The 19,774-nt window shown below is 35.6% G+C and overlaps 1 protein-coding gene across 4 annotated transcripts in view; it reads left to right on the top strand.

Moving 5' to 3' along the window:
- The window catches only part of SYT1 (synaptotagmin 1), a 327,942-nt gene that overhangs the window by 117,805 nt on the left and 190,363 nt on the right, over window positions 1-19,774 (top strand). For all 4 annotated transcript variants that reach the window (XM_021528113.3, XM_021528116.3, XM_021528115.3 and 1 more), the window contains one exon: window positions 719-780. The gene's annotated coding sequence lies outside the window, so the exon portion shown is untranslated. The remainder of the gene's footprint in view (window positions 1-718; window positions 781-19,774) is intronic.

Genomic DNA, 19,774 nt, shown 5'->3' on the forward strand with positions numbered 1-19,774 from the left:
CTCTCAAGCAGCCTTTATTAATGAAAATTGTTAATAGTAAAATCTGCAAAGGCAGTATGCTGTGTTACTTCAAATCCTGCCCTAAAACTCACCTCTGTTGTGATGCTTGTAACCTGGCCAAGAAAGGCTAAAGCAGCTGCTGTACTGTGTTCAGTTCTTACCGTAAAAATTCCCTGTATGAAACAACAGGAGTGAGGCATCAAACACCTCTCTGCAACATGTTCCACTCTCCTCCAAAAGTGGTGAGGGAGGCTGTGGCTGTCATTGGAGGCATATGTTCTTTCTTCCTTGGCTCCTCAGTCTAATGGGATAATTCAGCCAAGATCTAATACACCATGAGAATTTGATTTTGATGAGAGGATTGACAGCCTCAGAAATGTGAAAGCCTGTCACCTTCCTGGAACTGGGGAGGCCTGCAGGTGCCCAGATGAAATTATGATGTCCAGCATTTAGTCCAAGGTTTCAAGAGAGATTTGTTCCCTGAACCTGTAGATTTCTCATCTCTGCTGCTATTGTAGTATCTAAGACTGGAAACTGTTTTTTAAAGAAAAGGGATGATGTGAATTTTCTCTGCTGGGTGCTTTCAAAAAAGCCCAGGGTTTCAAATAGTGGAGTAAGCCAAAACTAAATCTGAAAATGGCAAACATCTGTAGCACAAATGAAACTAGATAATTAATTTTAAATGGATGATAAACACATGTATTTGTTTTTCTTACAGAAGCGTGAAATCCTGAATTAACAAAGAGAAGAGAGTTAAGCACACATTCTCTATTGTGAACAGTAAGTGACCATCTTATATACTCCAAATCTAAACATGATTTGCACTTCCTTTTAATTTTTTTTATTCTTTCATATTTGCAGTTCTTCCAACAAGTGCAAGAAGTTAGTGTAGTGAATATCTCTGCCTTGTATCCAATTTAGTTTCATTTTGCAGGGGTAGACTTGTATAAATTCTATAATCATCTCAGTTAAGAGGTCCAGGTAATCTACACAGTGTCTTCATTGCTGCCTATACTGAGAATACGATGTTTTTCTTCTCAGTAGAACTACATTGCAATAGAAATTGACAGTACCGAGCTAAAAACAATATTACATCAACCAAGATTTGCTCACATGTGAAATTTTGCAGAAAAACAGATTCATCACTGTAGTCATATCCTGCTGGGTCAGTGTAGGGGCAAAAGACTTTTATGGGTTTGTGTTGACCACATAACCATTGGCTAATTGTTCTGAACAGCCCTGGTCATAGCTGTGCTGTTCACTGCACAGTCCAGCCAATTGCAGTGCGTGGCTGCACTGGCCTTTGACAACTGCAGCATTGTCAAACACCAAGAAATTAAGACCACTTACTGAGATGAGAAAATGGGCCATGTTTATGTTGTGGGTGATATTATTGACATTGTCCCTAGAAAAATACCTTAGGCTGCTGGTGAAGTACCAGTCATGACAAAGTAGAGCACAGAAATTGCTTTCACTGCCAATCCAAATTTGTTTGCCCTGGGAGCTGTAGTTGATTATATGGGTGTACCACATTACTGGATATTAACAGGTGGCAATATATTCTGAGAACCAGAGCAGGTGGACTTGTGCAGCAGGCACATTCTTCTCTCTTTCAGGATTTTTCATAGAGCACAGAGGAAAGAGAAAACATTTTCTATTTCTGCTCCTTGTTTTTCCCATGTGGAATGTGTTTGGAGAATTGTTTATCTGGGGTGATTGCTTGATTGGATTCTGGTGAGGATTGTTTGAGCCTGATGGCCAATCCAATCCGCCTGTGTCTGGACTCTGGAGAGAGGGTCACAAGTTGTGAGTTAGATATGGTACCTAGAAAAAGTAAGTATGAAGTTTTAGTATCTCCTTTAAATAGTATATTCATGTATTATAGTATAGTTATAATAAAGAAATCATTAATCCTTCTGAACTGGAGTCAGACATCATCATTTCTTCCCACCGGGTTCATCTGCGTTTACAATAGACTCATGTTAACACATTTCTGTTAACAGTTCCAACAAAACAGTTCCTCTGTGCTAGGTGCCAATAGAACCTGATTTTTTTGTGGTAGATAATTGTGGATGGTAGGTAATGTGCAGAGAATACGTGTTCTTTAGCACCATTATGCTTTTAGAATGTACATTTGGCAGTACAAGTTAAGGAATTTTAATGTTGTATATTAAATCCCTATTCATTTAGCCAAACTGGTGTATGGAACAGGCTAGTTTTGAATAGAAATAAATCTTGAATATTTCTTGAGAGGTAATATATTGGAAAAGAATATGTGTAAATCTCAATAGCAAAAAATACCCATTATATCTCTGGGCTGAAAAGTTTGATGATGAGATTTAACATGAAAGGAAATGTGTGACATTTCACAAATCCAAGGACAACACAATGCTAGTTTGTGAACCTGTGTGCTTATTTGTATGTTGTACTAAACTGTGTTACCAGTGGGCACTTTCTAGACATATAGCAAGTGATACATATGTACCAGAGAATTCTAGAAAACTTCTCAAAACTCCTATTTATCTATTCCTTTGATTATTTTTCTTCTTCTTTTAGTCATACTTTCCTTTCATTTTCTCTTCTTTCCCCTGTGGTTCCTGTGGTTTATATTTCCTACATGCTATCACACTTCTTTTTACCCTTTATCTTTCCGTTTTTTGCCATGTAGTCAATCTGTTCAAGCTTCATATTTTCTGCTCCATCTCCCACATAGGGCCATCTCCTCTTACTCTTGGCAGAGCTGCATTGCAGAATGGTTGTGATCTTGGGCCAATTTTAGGCTTGCTATTTCTAGTATCAAATATATACTCTGCAGACCAAGAGCATTATTTCTGTTGTCAGGTCATAATGCACAGAATAATGGCATATACCTATGTCAAAGGAATTCACAAAGGGCTACAATATAGTGTAATATGGGTCAGGTCTTGCAATTGTATTTGACATGTGGAAAGATACAGTGGAACTTTGGAAGTTGATATTTAATGCATGGGGTACCTTCAACCTAAGCAATTATGCTTTATCCCCTCTGGATCTGAAGTTTTGTCAGCAGATGACTGATAGTTACATGAATAAATGCTAGTAATTCCAAGCAATTTTTATAATTCAACTGATCTATATATACACAAAATCCACAAGTTGTTACAGACATATTTGTAGAAAATAAATTTCACTACTGCAGACTCTGGAAGATCTTCTCCCCAGTTATGTTTCTGTGTCAAATAGCCAGAACTCACCAGCAGCTGTTACAGAATAATGTGGATTTATTTATGTATAGTGAGAAAAATTAGTCAACTATTATTGGTACTCCTTCACATACAAATTCTCTTTCTTCTGCTGGCAGAATAGGTTGACAGGACCTTTTCATATTATCCATGGTTAATTTTATCAATCATGGTATTATGATTATAAACTACAAATGATCTAACATATAATGAATATATAATTACAGAAATGAAACTCTGCAGAGATTATTTAACATTTGTGATGTGAAATTTATTTAACACTCTCTTTGGAATATACATGGGAAATTAGAATAATGAAATAGAAATAAAATTACTCTTACCTCTCATCTATCATCAGTGAAAAGCAATGTTGCCAGCTTGATCAGGCTGTACATTCTCCCATGGAGGGAAGTTCATGTGTGGTATCTTTGAACCTTCTAACAATACCCTTGAGAACTTCATACACTAAGTAACCAGTCATTCTTCTGACACTGGGACTGACAAATTGGAATTGTGGAGTTGTTTTTTCTTCAACTTGAATTAAAATCTAAAACTTAAAATATCTGATGCTTAGAGGCAAAACAAGGTTGGATTCCCCACAGATAGAGAAAATGAAATTAAAATTAATATTGTTCTTATTTTAAAAAGGATAAATGTCATAATGTATAGTAAGTTTTGTGAATTTTACATATTCACAACTTCATTTTAAGTGCAAGGGCCTTTGTCATTTGTCTTTGATATTGAAAAAGATTCCCTTCAAGGAACAGAGAAAATTTCTTGCACCATGTGTTCAAAAAGAGGTGTCCTTTGTCCTCATATAGTCGGCAGCAGTCAGATTTCATCTGCCACCAACTTTGGTTTATCAAAGAAGTGGCAAATAATTGATGACTGGCTGATAAAAGGTTTTTTGTTACTCTTGTTTGATAAAGGCAAGTTCAGGTAATGTGACATAAATTAGGAGTCTGCATAAGCACAGTGCTAGTACAGGAGAGGGATGACCAAAATCCAGACTGCTGTGAGCAGATGAGAGGAGGCTTGGCCTGCTGAAAATTATTGTATGTGCAGTTTGACTCCATTATGTGTAGAAGAACTAAATTTATGTTAGACTTACCATTAGCTCATGAGCATGCAACATTACCCTTGTTTGCCCTAATATCTATTTCAAAAGTTACTGTGTTATATATTTTACCATTTACCATGGTATGTAATGTACCAGAGATGAAGCAGCTAAATGAAGGGTTTTTTTGGTATTGGAAGGGTCCGTTTTGTAAAAGCTGAATTTATGAGTATTCAAAAAGAAATGAGCCTGTGGTTCCTGAATATTCTGTAGTAATCACAATAACCTTCTCTTACTTTATTATTTCAATTTTTCATGCAGTCTATCTAGAAGCAGCATGGAAGTGCCCTCTTCCTTGTTCTTTGCCATTATGTCACAGGTTTTGTCATTGCACATTAAAATTCATGCATATATACTGCAGACTTGGATGAAATTATTCATTGGAGTGTTTCCACTACCTTTAATGAGGTCTTCCCCTAAATTAGTTTCACTCTTTTTCCCCTCACATAGTGAAAGTACAAACTTCTGGTAAATTATATAGTAGCATTTGCATAATGTAAAGGTTGTTTATATTGCATCTATTTTGGATATCACATCAAGACTACTCAGAGAAGTCTATTCTCTATGGCTTATATGCTTCCTGTAAAACTTTATGTTTCTTTTCTTTTTATCATTTCTGTGTTACAGACACCACTTTGTGTTTTTTAATGTGACATCTTTGATATGGATTTAGATTCTGTACTGCTTTGAGGTGTGCTAGTTATGCAGCCTAATTTTGCAAAATGGTTCTGTAGTTGTAGTTCCCTGGGGCTTCAGTTTAGTTGTCATCTATCATTTTAGCACTGTGATTGATTAGTCTCTACTATTTAATTTATCTGCTGCAGCTTCTAAGCTTTTTCTTTAATTGGTAAACACATACCTTTCTAGACACATTTTCAAATGATATGTTTTCCAAGTGTCTCAGAAGTCATGTTATAATCTTTTTCTCAGCTAGGACTTTAACCATTTGAGCCATTTAATGGCTTCAATAAATATTGGCTGATATTTTGTCTATTACTTAGAAATTTTGAACTGGAAATCTGTAGTATATTTTCCATTTTCAGTGTTATCGTATATGTATTTATTCTGAAACACTAGTGTATTTACCAGCTTTTTGATCCACCAAAACATTAAAAGAAATTAGCATCTTTCTTAAGTCTAGGAGCCAAATGCCTGGGCTGCTGCTGTGGCAATAGGGTTTAGCCACCTTTGCACATTAGGTTTCAAAAGCAAAATATTAATTAGTATAATTAACTTGTGGGAATTTCATAAGCCAGCTTCAGTCAGTAGGGTTAACATCCTTATTTTCCTCCGTTGTATACTGTGTTCCTGTACTTTGCTATTTTTAAACATCACATTGAATATCAACTTGGCTATGATTTTAAATCAGTCTCTGTCAGAGAAATGTCATTTCTATTTAAAAAAGAGTTGTTTTTTGGTGTTAAGTCTTACAAACTGTAAACATTGCAGCAGTTCTACACAATTACTGAGGCAACTTTCAAGAAGCTACTATAATGAATCACTTCTATGATCCACATATCAAAGTAATTTTCATGTCACATTTTCTTTGGTACTGCAGTTTTTATTATGGCTCTGCGTATTTTTTAATAGGGATGTTGATAATTTGTTTAGGGTTTTTTTTACTTCTAGTTACTGTGAAATATTTGTGATTAAAATCTCTCAATAAGAAGAATTATACTGTGTCATCATAATGCAGCTTTGCTGACGTTTGTAACTGCTATTATAGTCCCATCTCTAAATACAATCAAACAAAATTAGTAGACATCTGCAGTGTTGCATGCTTTATGGAGGTAAATTGGTGTGGGGTTTGTTTGTTTGTTTTTGTGGGATTTCTTTGTTTGTTTGTTTTTGTTCGTTTGTTTTTGTGAGAGCAAGCTTTAATCAGTATTTCCCTTTTGTTTCTAATTCTTAATCTTGTTGCATAATCTGCTTTTTTAAAGACTGCCAGGTTAGCTACAGACACATACCTTAGTAATTCATGGTAGGTCACTTCCAGCCCAAATTTCCAACAAGTTTTGGGAGATAGTCTGTTCTGTTACTGCTCTTGTGATGACTTAAGCTTTGATTAGGAAATAAGATAGATAGACTTCCTTGTCAACTCTCCTGCTTTGCATTTATGGTACATGAAGCTGAACTCAAGATACAATTAATCTGGTACAAGTGATTATGAAACACATACAGGTTAAGACAACTCCCCTGTCAGGAGTTAGTGATCACTAAGGGATTTGGCAGTTTTGTCTCCAAGTATGACTTTTCAAATAGGATTTTTTTTTCTTCTTTTAAGTTTCATACTATAAATCTTACTTTGAAGACATCTAGCCATCATAAGCATCTCATTTTGACTGCTTTCCTTATGTAAATGAAACTCATTCAAGAGTTTATTCAGAAATTAAAAAAGACACATCTTAGACCTGTTTACAATTATAAGTTACAATTGTATTGACAACTCTTATCTGTGAAAATGGAAAGAAAATAGGAAATTCAGTTACTAATCCATGCAAATGAAAATGTTTTGCAATTCCATTAACACACAAAAATATGTTTTCTGATATCAGACTTCTGTTTTTATATTAATATCTGAAGTACATGAATTTAGGCACAGTAGAATTTTTCTTGCAGTAAACAACTTAGAAAACACAAAATTCAAAATTTAATATATTCATAAAGGCATGATTTCTTGGATTAGGGTGGGGGGATATCCAATAGAACAGCTAGAAATTAGGGGTGATTTGAAGTGCTCTGCATCAAATATATCAGCAGTGTATCTGCAGTGTGATGCTGCTATACCTTCAGGTTTGCTCTGCCAGCTAAAGAGACAAAGACATGGTTTTGCTGTTAAAGGACCTCTCTGCACAACAGCTCTGAGAACAATATTGATTGATCTTTCATACTAGTGACTCTTGTAGCTGTGCTAATAAATGAAACAGTGCTTTGAGCTGAGGGCACAAGTTTTTGAATATGCTATTCATAAAGCACATAACATTAGGTCATCTTACCAGTCTCACCAATTACAAAACTTTAGTCAAATTATTAAAAATGTTGAGATTCTGTTCTTCTATACACCATGTACTTTGGAGTTTTTCTTGTTACTGCTCAATTTCTATGACTGCTTTAGTTCCTCCAAAATCTCAAAGTTTAGAAGTGTATTTTTTATTGAAAGGTGAGATTTTTATTCAGTTGCATGGATTCAGGGGCTGAAGCTTTGAAAGCTAACTCCCAAACATTTATTGCAAAGTCTGGTGATACTCTGTAAAATGCATGCTAGCCTGGAGGTCTCTGCTAGTACAGAACAGAGGTACACTTTGATCTTCCACGTAATAGGTCTCCCAATACCTTTTCATTTCTAACAGAAATAGTGCCCAGGCTACTCTTATGCCATAAGCCTATTTCACTCATCCTTATAAGTTGTGATGCCAAGTAAGAACATTGGTTTTAGGAAGAAGGATGAGGAAAATGAAATGCCATTTAGATCGTGCAACCTTAACTATTTTTGATGGTATTTGTTCTTAGAATCATGTCTCAGTGTTTTAATCTTTAGTTTAAATGAAATTATTAACAGGGACAGGGTTTACTTAAAGATCTAATTTTACTTTAGGGATAATAATGTTTAAGAATTCAAACTTGTTCAAAGTAATTGGTTCATAAACCACTAGCTATTAGACTGTTAATTGTTTTTCCTGTAGGTAACAGGGATTCCTTTTGTATAGTTACAGACTATTGGGCAAATATGCCCAATATACAGGTAGATTTTAAAATGAGCATTACATCCAAACTTTATAGTTTTGTTCTTAGACATTTCTTAAGGAGAATAAAATCAGTATCTTTGATACTGAAATTTTCAAGATTTGTTAGTTAGTTAGGACATAAATGATTTGCTTAAACCGTCTTGAATAGCTTTCCTTCTCCAAATTGGTATGGTGGCACACAGTAACTTTCCAGGGGGAATTCACTCCAGTGGTGAAATTGATAGTTTGTTACTGAAGTGAAAAGAATAAGCTCATGCCATCTCAGTATTGCAAAGACCTTGAAGAACTACAGAAGTATGTACTGCTGGTACTTATCTTACTCTTTCAGACTCCGAGATAATTCTGAATATTGATTTGTCTAGCAGTTCAAGCATCTTAGAAAGTATCACTGTGTTTGAAAAATGTGTTCATTAGTATACCTAATTATTTTTGATGCATATTAACAGAAATTGAGATTATATCTGCTGTTAAGTAACTGCCTCAAAAAAAACATTGTCTTATTTGGTGGTTCCTAATCTTGAAACTACCTGTTTAAGACTATGAATAAGTCTTATAAATATCAAATAGATTTTCTTGCTGCCCTTTTTACCAATAAAAGCTCTCTTTGCCTCCCTTATTCATTCTCCTGGGAAAAAACAGCAGCCTTTTCAAACCTGAATAATGAGATGGGGCTAGATAAAGGAAAACTCTGGTATAATTATATGAAATGCTACTTATTGCTATAGCATATAGCCCTATGTTGTTTCTTTTTCTGATTCTCCTTTCTCCTTTCATCCTTTGTTCCTATTCCCATTTTTCTCCCTTTACTGTTTTCTTATTGGCAACTCTACCTGAGTGATAGTATCATAGAATGGTTTGGATTGGAAGTGACCTTGAAATCATCTAGTTTTGACCTCCCTGTCATGGATAGAGACACCTTCCCCTAGATTAGGTTGCTCTAAAGCCCCATCCAACCTGACCTTGAACACATGCAGGGATGAGGCATCCACAACCTCTATGGACATTTTTTTCCAGTGCCTCACCAGCCCCACAATGAAGAATCTGGCCCTCCCCTGGATTTGCTTATTGAATCTTAGTTTCCCTTCTAGAGCTATTTTGATGATACTCTTCTGAAAAAGATCCCTCATTACTGAGTGTCACCTAATTTGCTTTCTTGTATTTCTCCTAGTTCTTGATCTTCTTCATAATAGGGATTTCATAAAGATAACAATAGGGATAAAACACAACTTCCTGGACTACTGTAACTAGGCTGTAACTGAGTTTGCGAAGAGGGGCTCAAGCTGGGATGGTGCCCATTGAAGTGATCAGAAATGTATCTAGACATAAAGCAATGTTTTTTAGGTGCACATTCCTTCCTCCCCATGACCATATATCTTAATGTTGTATTATAGAACAGTGAATGAACCTGAGGTTTGTACTTTTTCCCTTTGCAAACATTTGTTTCATTAACATAAGCTCAGAGCAATTTGGGCATCTATTTATCCCATTCTGCAGACTGGCTTTATAGCTTTGCTCCTACTTCCTTTTCTACCTGCTGTGGGTATGAGACTATAATGTTACATTACTTCATATAGAACACAGTAAATTTGTTTATAAATGATGCATGAATACATTGTCTTTATGCCTTCATTTTTTCTTAGCTTTAGCATATACTACTTTCTTCCAGTTATCTGCCTCTAGCATGCAATGTCTGATTTGTTTGAAGAGCTTCTGATTTCTCCTGATTCGATATTTTACTCAGAGCACAAAGAAACCCATGTTTGTGTGACTTTTCTTCTTGGATGCACATGTGCGTGCTCTCTTGCTTTTGGTCTGTCTCTCGCTTTTTTCCCTCTGCTTTGCCTGGAACATTATGTCCTCAGTTGTCAAATTGCTTTCTCTCAGATAAAATTCCAAAGCTAGATTGAAAGAAATCAACCCAGAAACTCTGGCAGATGATTAATTTCTAGAGTGAAACAGAATTTTGTGAATCTTAAATGAAAAAATGTGTGTTATTAAAAAAGTATTAGGCTTGTGAAGAGGAATGTCTGATACTTGGTATATAAAAAAGGAGATATGATAAGGTTATGAAACCTTAAGGGGTTATTTGAATCATCATCTTATTTCTAGAGAGTTAATAAATCTCTGTTTTATTAATCCTAATTGTCCTTTTATTTGTTGCAATATATTATATCAGGTTTACAGCATCTCTTCAGCATTAATTTCTCAAGAACAACATCACTGAAGTGCAACTATCATCCAGCTGAATGCTACAGATACAACCTAAAAATAAATATGGATAATTAGGCAAGGTATTGTTTTTCAGAAACAGGACATTCACTTCTATGTAGCATTAAGAGGAGAGTTTAAAATTGTGTACAGGGTTCAATAAACTGTTGAACAATCTATTTACTAATAAACTGTTTTTGTGAGTTAATCCATTGGTAAGTAAAAGAGAAAGAGGCAGATTATGCATTATAAACTATTATTAATTGCATGGTAGAAGGGAAGCAGTTACTAGAACTGGATGACAACTGTGAATCATTGCTACTTAAAAACATCATGGCTATGAAAATGCATTGAAATTATCTCTCAGGATTCTCTAAAATGTTGATTGAGATATGAGTAAAGGCATTTCCATGATCCTTGACACCACTCTGTTGCCACACTTAATGTGTGGCTTTCAGGAGGTGAATCATCATCGGCCATACATGGCTGTTTAGTTTTGCCTGTTACTAGATATATATTCTGATTATCAAAACATTACTTTGTTAGTTTTTTAGCTTAGAAGTACCATATATGTGGTGTCACAACTTCTTTAGCAGGAAGTTATGACAGGGTAGTTGGGCAATTCATGTAATATCTTGGAACTCATCAATTTAGAACAGGTGGAGCTGTGTCAGTTGATTTTATACTGTGGTGCAACCTGCTGTATGAAAGTTATCTCAATCTGGGGATTTAGAAATGCTTTTAAGGGAGTAATGTTTATATGTAAATATTCTTAAAGTAACTGAAGTACAGTTAGCACTTCTCATGGGAACAAGCAGGAGAAGGAGAACCCTGGGTTTAAGTCACAATTTTTGATGTCACAAACAATCAAACACTCAACTGATCCAAGCAATAAACACCAAAATTAGAGAACAGGAGCAGTCAAAATGTTTCTAAATAGAAACATGCATCAGCTGTCACATTGCTGACTTTTTAAGTTCAGTTGTCATGTTTGGACTTGGTGTGGTGCCAGTAAAAAGGATTTGCTCATTTATTTTCAAGTGATCAGAATAGTTTTTAGGCCACATATACAAATAGTTAGAAAATACAGTAGGCTGACTGGATAAGAAAGAACGGCTTAGGTACTTGCAGTGATAATACAAAAGAGGAAGGATAAAAGTTCACAGTTATTTAAATTTAAAAGGAATCTCCATAGGAACTGCATTCGCTTAAGGTACTTAATACACGTATAATTACCTCTTACTTCTCTGAGTGAGTGAAACTTACTTTGTCACCTAGAATTTGATGTGACTTGTACCATGGTTTTATCTCAGACACAATGAAAGACTGAAATTGAAGAAATAAGGATGAGCATGGTAGTGTTCTTTGCTAAGAGGTATATGTAGGAAAAGAAGACGACCTAGAAATACATTAAGGCTTAATATTTATTTACATCTGAAAGATGTAAAAAAGGTGTCACGAAAAAGTTACTTGCTACTGGTGTGTTAGCTATATTAGTAAAGCAGAGAAATGACAACTTAGAGCTAGAAGAATGAAGGTACAGGTTTTGTCAAAATATTAGTGAGCTCTCTAGATACCCTGATGAAAAATTGCCTCTAGTTAGTTTTCTTGTCATTGCCTTGACCTTAGTATATTTTCTGTTGAGCTTCTGTCATTTTCATCCAAAATATGACTAGCCACTCAGAAAGCTTTACATTTTTCTTCTAGACTGTGCCTGGTTAAAAAAAGTGGACATATTTGGCAGTGACAAATGTTGTCTGATCTATAGACAGCAGTTCCTGTAGTCTGAAGTGGTGTTGAACACTGTCCCAGATGTTTTCACAGTTAGGCTTGCTCACAGAGTAAATTATGTCAGGTGTGTTTTGGATGTATAGATTTTGTGCATGGCTAAAACACAACTCTAATTCAAGTGGGTTTTAGGGAAACTAATAATGGTACATGCACATCTCTCAAGTACCTTTCTGGAGAGCACACTGAAGCAGCTTGACTATGTGAGAGAGAGTATGTATTTCTGTGGGTTAAGACTTGACTTTCTATTTATTTTAGAGAAATATCTTTTTCTTGGTGAGCACAATGTTTTATCCCTCTTAAGGCTTTTTGATAAGAGCTTATCCATGGCTTGGTTGCCTTATCTTCTGATGCTGCTGGGGGAAGTGTGCTTCTCTGCTGCGTGAAATTTACGGACATTTGCTGTTTTTTTCCCTGGAACAATGGGTTGCAATACAAGACTTTGCTCAAGAAATCTGAAGTTGTTTTGGTTTTGGTTGGAGTTTCATATATCAATAATGCTAATTGTTTTATCACCTTATAATAGGATCACAAATAAAATACTGTACAGTCCTGATACAATTAATGAGAGTTTACATTTTTACTGTAAAGTTAACATGTCCTCTGCTTGGATTCAATCACTTTCCTTGGTCATGTATCCCTTGTGCCTTATTAATTCATATAAGTAAGGTATTCTTAACATTAGCAGTTCTAAAAGTTAATCATTTACAGTCACATACAGAAGTGGAAAATGTTTTGAGTGGTGCTCAGCTACACTTCTCATGTGTGGAGAAGTACTCAGCAGATCCTGTGCTGATAAAATAGTGATAGATAGGGATCTGTGGCAAGGGAGTGATCCTGTGTAGGACAGACCTGCTGACACAGTTTACAGTACACTGGAAAAAATTCTGTCTGGTGGGGAAAAGTTTTGTGGGAAACATTAAAACTATTCATTTCTGACAAAACTCTAATTTAATTTTCGAAGAGAAGTTTTCAAGTTTTTTTTTTCCTTCAGTAGAAAATAGAGCACATTTCTACTATAGTTAATTGTTGGTGCATGGTAGGTTGTGATTTCTAGCTAGATAAACCTTGCTAATAAAGATGAGTCAGTTCTAAGGGATCTTTCTTCAATTATGGTTTATGAGGAGTTTCCTCTGTGGCTGTTCTTGCGCTTTTCCCCCCTCTTTTTGCTATTTCTTCATGTTGTGCATCTTACTATTTATGTCTTTACATTTAGTGTTGTTTATTGCATTTGGATATGCAGGTGACTACGAAGTATCTGTCAGTAAGTAATGTTGGAAAGGATGGATAAATATAATTGCCTGGCAAAAGATTCACAATAGTACAGCCAGGATGAAAACAATCCTCCCTACTGTCTGGACAATGCCCTTACCTACAGATAGGTCCAAAAGTCAAATGGACTGTTCCATCTCAAACCCCAAAATGTATGGTTCACCCTGCACCTGTAACCCTCCCCTGAAACATCAGATGTCTGTGACCCCATTGGCCCAAGTCTTGTTCCAGCCCACCTTGAAGCCCCCTGATAAGGGGTCTCTGAGGAGCCAGAGGCCCTCTTGGATCTTCCCCTCTCTTGGAACCCCCAACCCCTTGGAACTTCCACCCTCTCCTGGAGCATCCTCTCTACCTCTTGTCTCTCCCCTCCCCATCCCCTCAGGCCTTGCCACGTGCTGCGTCTGGCAGCTCCAAGCAAGACCTTTCTCCATCCCTAATAAACCTGATATCCTAAGAGCAGCCTTCAGAGAGCTCTCGTCTCCATCCATCAAAGCTGTCCTGGAGCTCAGCCATCCCTACAAGTAAGAAAGTAATGCTAAGTATTGTCTTGATAATTGAATCTATTGAACTGAAGCTTTTCATCTTGAAAATAGCTCCAGAAACAGAAGACACTGTACTTCAAGAAACTTGTCTCTCCATTTGTCAGTCACCACCAAAGCTGCCACACACACGGCAGGAAGTCAGATAACCTGGTGTGGTCTGTTTTTGTTTAGCTGTGCACTCTTATCTCACTCAGGTCATTTGTCTTCCTGCCTGGATGTGGAAGTTCAGCGTTTTCTCTTATGTGGACAGTGAACAGCCCTTGCTGTCAGGACAAGCTACCAGTTCACCCCCAGGTTACAGTAATGCTATTTTTCAAACTAACAGCTGTGTGTTACTTAAGGAAAGCCCAATAAAGGGCCCTGCCCCAGACACTGAGCCTATCCAATTCAAAGCACTGTGTGATGCCTTTGAAATATAATTGCTAAAATGGCACCCATTTATTCCAATAGAGCTGTAAGATACACAGTTAGATTTTTAGCTGTTTAATTAAAGATGCGTATCTGAGGTAACCTAGCAAAAGGCATTTGTCTAATTAACTCCCTGTAGTTCTCCATTCTGTCAGTTGCTGACAATTAGTAAATATTTGGTTTCTTTAAGCCTTATTTATCTATGGGAATGATTTAGATATTTATAGTTAAGGAAGAAAAGATCAATTATTTTTCATGTCTTCAAAAATACCTGTTTGGACTTTCCAGGTCACAGTGCAGCTTAAATAACAACATGGATATGTGAAACTTTTATTTTTTTCCCAATGTGATATTTTAGCTGCTGACTATAAGAAACAAAAAAATCTACAATTTTTTCCCCCATACAACGGAGTTAAATTCTGTAATTCTGTGGTATTCTGAAAGTGACAGAGTTGTGAGTTTATTTTTTTAATTTATGAGTATGTTTTTGAAAGTCTATTTTTGTAGGGCATGTTCAGAGTCTCTTGAAATTGCTATACATAAAAGGGAGTGAATTATGGTATTTAATAGGAATGAGAAAAATATTTAATAGCCCTATATCAAAAGTTGCTATGTAAAACACTTGTGTTCTGGACTGTATATAATTATTCCAGTTTCAATGGAGGTTACAGGCAGCTGTGAAAACTATCAGTTATTTTCTGTGCTGTTATTTTCCATTCCTCAGTAAAAGTTAAATTCACTCTTTAGACCTAAATTAATATTTTAAAGCTTGAGGAACAAAGAAAGGGCTTTTCGGGGGGAAGTGGTGAAGTTTATATGTATAATGGAGAGCTGCACTAAAAAAGACATTTTGGTTAATGCTGGTTCCCATGGTTACTTAAAAATAATTATGCAGTCTTTAAAACACAAAAGTCTTTTTGCAGTCTTACTTCCAGGCAGATAAGTGCCCAGCCATTAGTTATAATTAGCTATATAAGAAGTAAATTGTTAAGGCTTGATCTTTGAAATTCATCTTAGCTTACATATGTTACACCTCTACACACTGCATTTGTGTTGGCTTCACTAAGGTTAGATTTTCAGGTTAGGCAATTCTGTCTGTTTTGAGTAATCTTAATCTTCAATAATATCAGGTCAATATCATAGTTTATTATTACCTCCACAACTTTTACAGTAGGCTGTGAAAGTCTTTAAGAAAAGTTATTCTTTCTAAAGCAGCATTTAGTCTACATTTAATAATTCTGGTATTTTCTCTTAGGGCTTTTTTAAAATTGTGTATCTAATTTTGTTAAAACCATTTCAGTCTGGGAAATCACAATGATGAAAATACATTTTTCTGTGAAGCTTGGTTGTAAGAGACCACTGTTCTGTTGCACTTCATTAATAACGAATAAAAGCTTATCTTATTAATAATAGTAGTAATATGATTATTATATTGTAATACCACAATAGCACGATGTGAAAAATAAACAGATTAGGCTGTCCTGCCCAGAGTTTTTAAATTAAAAAACATACTAACAGTTTTGCCTTCCTAGGTCCCCTACGTTGCCTGTCTTGGAACTGCACAGTTTGTGTCATGGCTGAATTAGGAAAGCACAGCAGATAGCTTGGAACTTTCACTGATCACAATTCTGAACTTCTGTAGTGAAAAGATTTTGACACTTATGTGTGAAGAATTTGCAGATGATTCTTGCTCTTATATATGAAATCTTTCCATGTTTGCATTATTTTTATGATTTGTCAGAAATAGGTATAACAAGAAATGTCATATCCCATCAGCTGCACTGGTTTCCTGTTTTGCCTTTCTTGTCATTTTTCTATAAAGTTTTTTGGTATTGGAACAATAAATCACAAATTATGTAATATATAATAACAGTCTATTTGACCTTTTAATGCAATTTTATTTTTAAAGTATAAGCAGTCTGTTTCTAATTAGGTTAACTTTTCTTTTCTCTTTCAGTTTAACACAGAGATCTGGATATACAGTTATTGATTGCATAGCACTTTATTTTCTTTTCTGATTTGAAATCTTAGCATGTAAGTTTCTCATTACCATGAGTTGTGATGATGTTTTTAGGATGATGATAAACCATTAAACAATGATGATGAGAAAATACTACTTGGTCACAATACTTCTTCCTCATTTTGCACACTGAGAGGGAGGCTGGTATCATATCAGCAGGTGTCTGGCAGAGGAAGCAAGAGAAACATTTTGATTGACTTCTAAGCCTTAGAATCACATAATCATTCATTTTGGAAGGAACCTTGAGAGGTCTTCCAGCCAGGCTTACTGCTCAAAGCAGGATCAGCATTTGAGTTGAGATCAGATTGCTTGGCACTTTCTCCAGGCAAGTCTTGAAAGCCTCCAAGGATGGAATTGCTGCAACCCTCTGGGGCAATTATCCTGTTGTGGAATTTTATTTTTTTTTTCGTGTTCAGTTTGAACCTCCAAGTTTCAGCTTATAATTTTCTCTTGTACTCCCACAGAACACTTTATATACAAATAAAAATCATTGCGATCCATAAATACAGCTTTCTTAAATTAGTATTACATGCACTTGGAATAACAAAGTTTGTCATGTCGTGGTTTCACCTGAATTCATATACAAAAAGTATAAATTGAAGTATATAACGTATAAATTTTAAAACCGCTTTTAAGGCAAAATCCAGGAATTTTCTTGTTATAAAACTTTCTAGGATGATATTTTAATGTTAAATTTTCTATGCTCAACTTTTAAATCTCTTGGTTTAGGCCAGTTCTATCAAGGTCAGTGTAATTTTCACAAGTACATGCTTTTACCATTTCCAGTGGAAGAAGTTCGCTGGCCAAATGTACACAACAGATTCTAAAAATTATGCTTCTCTTACAGCTTTTCAAAGCTGCTGCATTATGAGATCACAACATCTGGGCTGTATTAAGAAAAATATATTTGGATTTGCTATGCAAGCAAAATGAAACTTCTTTATCACCAATAGATCTTTTTTTCCTTTATCAGTCTGGAAAGCTTCCAGTTTGAAACTCTGGAGAAACAGATGTAAAGCTTATCTGGATTTTAGTCATATTAATGAACTTGAAAGGGGATTATAGGCATTTCTATCTGATCAGTTCTTCAAGTAGGGAATACTAGGAGTGACCACACAGCTATGTAGCATGAGTTTGAGAGGGGCATGCCATCCTTTCTTCACCAAAAGTCATAATTTGTTGTGCATTTTTGTTACTAGAAGTAGCTAGTTCTTTACTCAGACTTAAATTCAAAAAGCTGAATAAGGCAGCTTCCTAAAAAAAAATTCACTCTCCCAATTCTGTCCTTATTTTTCTATGTCAGTGTACTCCACACCAACTTTTCACTGAAGAATCTATTCCCTTTAAAAGATTCACTTAATGGGCTTACCCATTTGGACTTCTATCTTACTCCTATGCTCAGTGTTTTCTTCTTCCATCCTATCTTGGTTCTAGTTTCTTATTTCCACTTCACCCCTCGAGTCACATTTCAGATACAACATGAGATAGCAGCTTACCCATTGTGCCCCTGAAGATCTTATGAACTTACTTTTTCCTGAGCCTAAAAATTAGCTTGCAGAATTCCACAGAGAAAAAGTACTGGGGTGTGGAAGGCTGAAACTGCCAAACCCATTTTGGGTATATACAGTGGACAACAGGACCATACTCCAGAATCCTCCATGTGTTGATTGACAACTTCTTGTCAAACTGAAGCAGAAATGAAATTGAACTTGTCACCTCAGTTCCCTTGTGAAAGTGACTGCATGTTCAAAGTGCAGACTTTCTTCAGCTAACTAGTTGCTCCCTTATAAGTGCCTGGTGTTCATTCTGTATGTAATTTTTTGCTGGTTTTACCTTGGAAACAAGAGTATTCAATGTTGTTGGTTTCCTCTAGGTTTTTTAGTGAAACATAATTCCTGTCTTGCACTTATCAGGAAGGCCCAAGCAAGGTGGCAACTCTCTTTTTCAAGTATGCCAACTGCAACTGGTTCAGTTGCAAAAGATTAATGAAGAAACACAGTATTCTTTGATTGAGTGTGCCTGTGGTTTGCTATGGTGTTGTCTGGATTGAAATTATATATGGACAAATGAAATGTTTACAGTGAGATAATGGGTTACAAATAAATGCACTTTTTTAATGGCTTGAAAAATTTAGCCTTCAGCATATTATACATGTGTCAGAATAAATGAAATAGTAATCTGATGCAATGGCTACTTCAGGTGAGAGAGCACATGGAGCAGTCTCCAGAATAATCTGAAAACATGAGTTCAGTATTGTCTAAAAATAGTGCAAGTGAAATCTGTGCTGTCATAACCTATTTCGTTGTGAATTAGTGTTGTTCTTCGTAGATGAGTATCAGCAAAGTAGAATGGAAGGTTAGTGAGAATATATAATGAGTATAAAAAGGTCACCAGTACAGACAAGAAACTATTTTTTTTGCAAAATATGCTTTGTGTTGCTGGATTTTTAAATATCCATCCAGAGTTATCCAGAGTTATCCATCCATAAATGTCCAGAGTTTTGCAGTAACATTAGAAAAAGGAGATGCTGGCCCTGGGTCTAACATATTATAGCAGACTGCATTATCAAGTTATGTTCTACAGATGATTCAAAGTTTTGCAATTTCATTATATCATGTTTCATTACTCATTTTGTATCCAACAAGTAATGCAAGGACAACAGTGCTTTTAACATAGGAAACAAAGCACATTTTCACTCCTGTGCAAAAAAAAAAAAAAAAAAAGTTTTCATATACCTACTTGGAAGAAGATTAAATATGGATTGTTGGTTGTGGTTGTCAACCAAATATAGTCTTTCTCCCATTGAGATATGTTTATATAAAATTATGGCTGAAATTTTGGGGAGGGGAGGAGAGACAGTGGGAGGAGTTATTGCACATGTATTTTTCTTTTATTAAAAGATGCATGTTTATATTAAATTATTCATCTGTATCTTTACATCTGTGTATATTGAGACATGTAAGTTCCTGTCCATGAGAATGAACACTTCCTCCAGTTTATCTTAAAACTCCAAATTAATAAGCTAATGGTGACAATGTTAGGGAATGGTGACAATACTGAAAGAAGTATTTTTTCATGTTTAATCACCACAAATCAGAGTCTGAAATTGAAATAATTTACCATGAAAAAGGGCCCAACAAAGTTTTTGTATACTTTTCATAGAATTTATTAAATCTCATCATAATGTAGGTGTCTTGGTTTCAACCAGGACAGAGTTAATTTTTTGACAGTAGCTGGGAGGGAGTGTGGCTGTGGGGGTGTGACTTAGAGGTTTTTGTATACCACCTGCCTCATTGCTGGGGTAGGAGTAAGGGACTCTTGTTTCTGAGAAGGGTGTTCTTTCTGGTGGGAGAAAATGTGATGGGGAATAGCTGGTCATATTGTGAAGGTTTTTCTGTGTAGTTTCCTTGTGTTATACCTTTTGTTATTAATATTGTTGCTGTTACTAGCTT

This window comes from Lonchura striata, chromosome 5, assembly GCF_046129695.1.
Source record: "Lonchura striata isolate bLonStr1 chromosome 5, bLonStr1.mat, whole genome shotgun sequence".
In the NCBI taxonomy this organism is placed as follows: domain Eukaryota; kingdom Metazoa; phylum Chordata; class Aves; order Passeriformes; family Estrildidae; genus Lonchura; species Lonchura striata.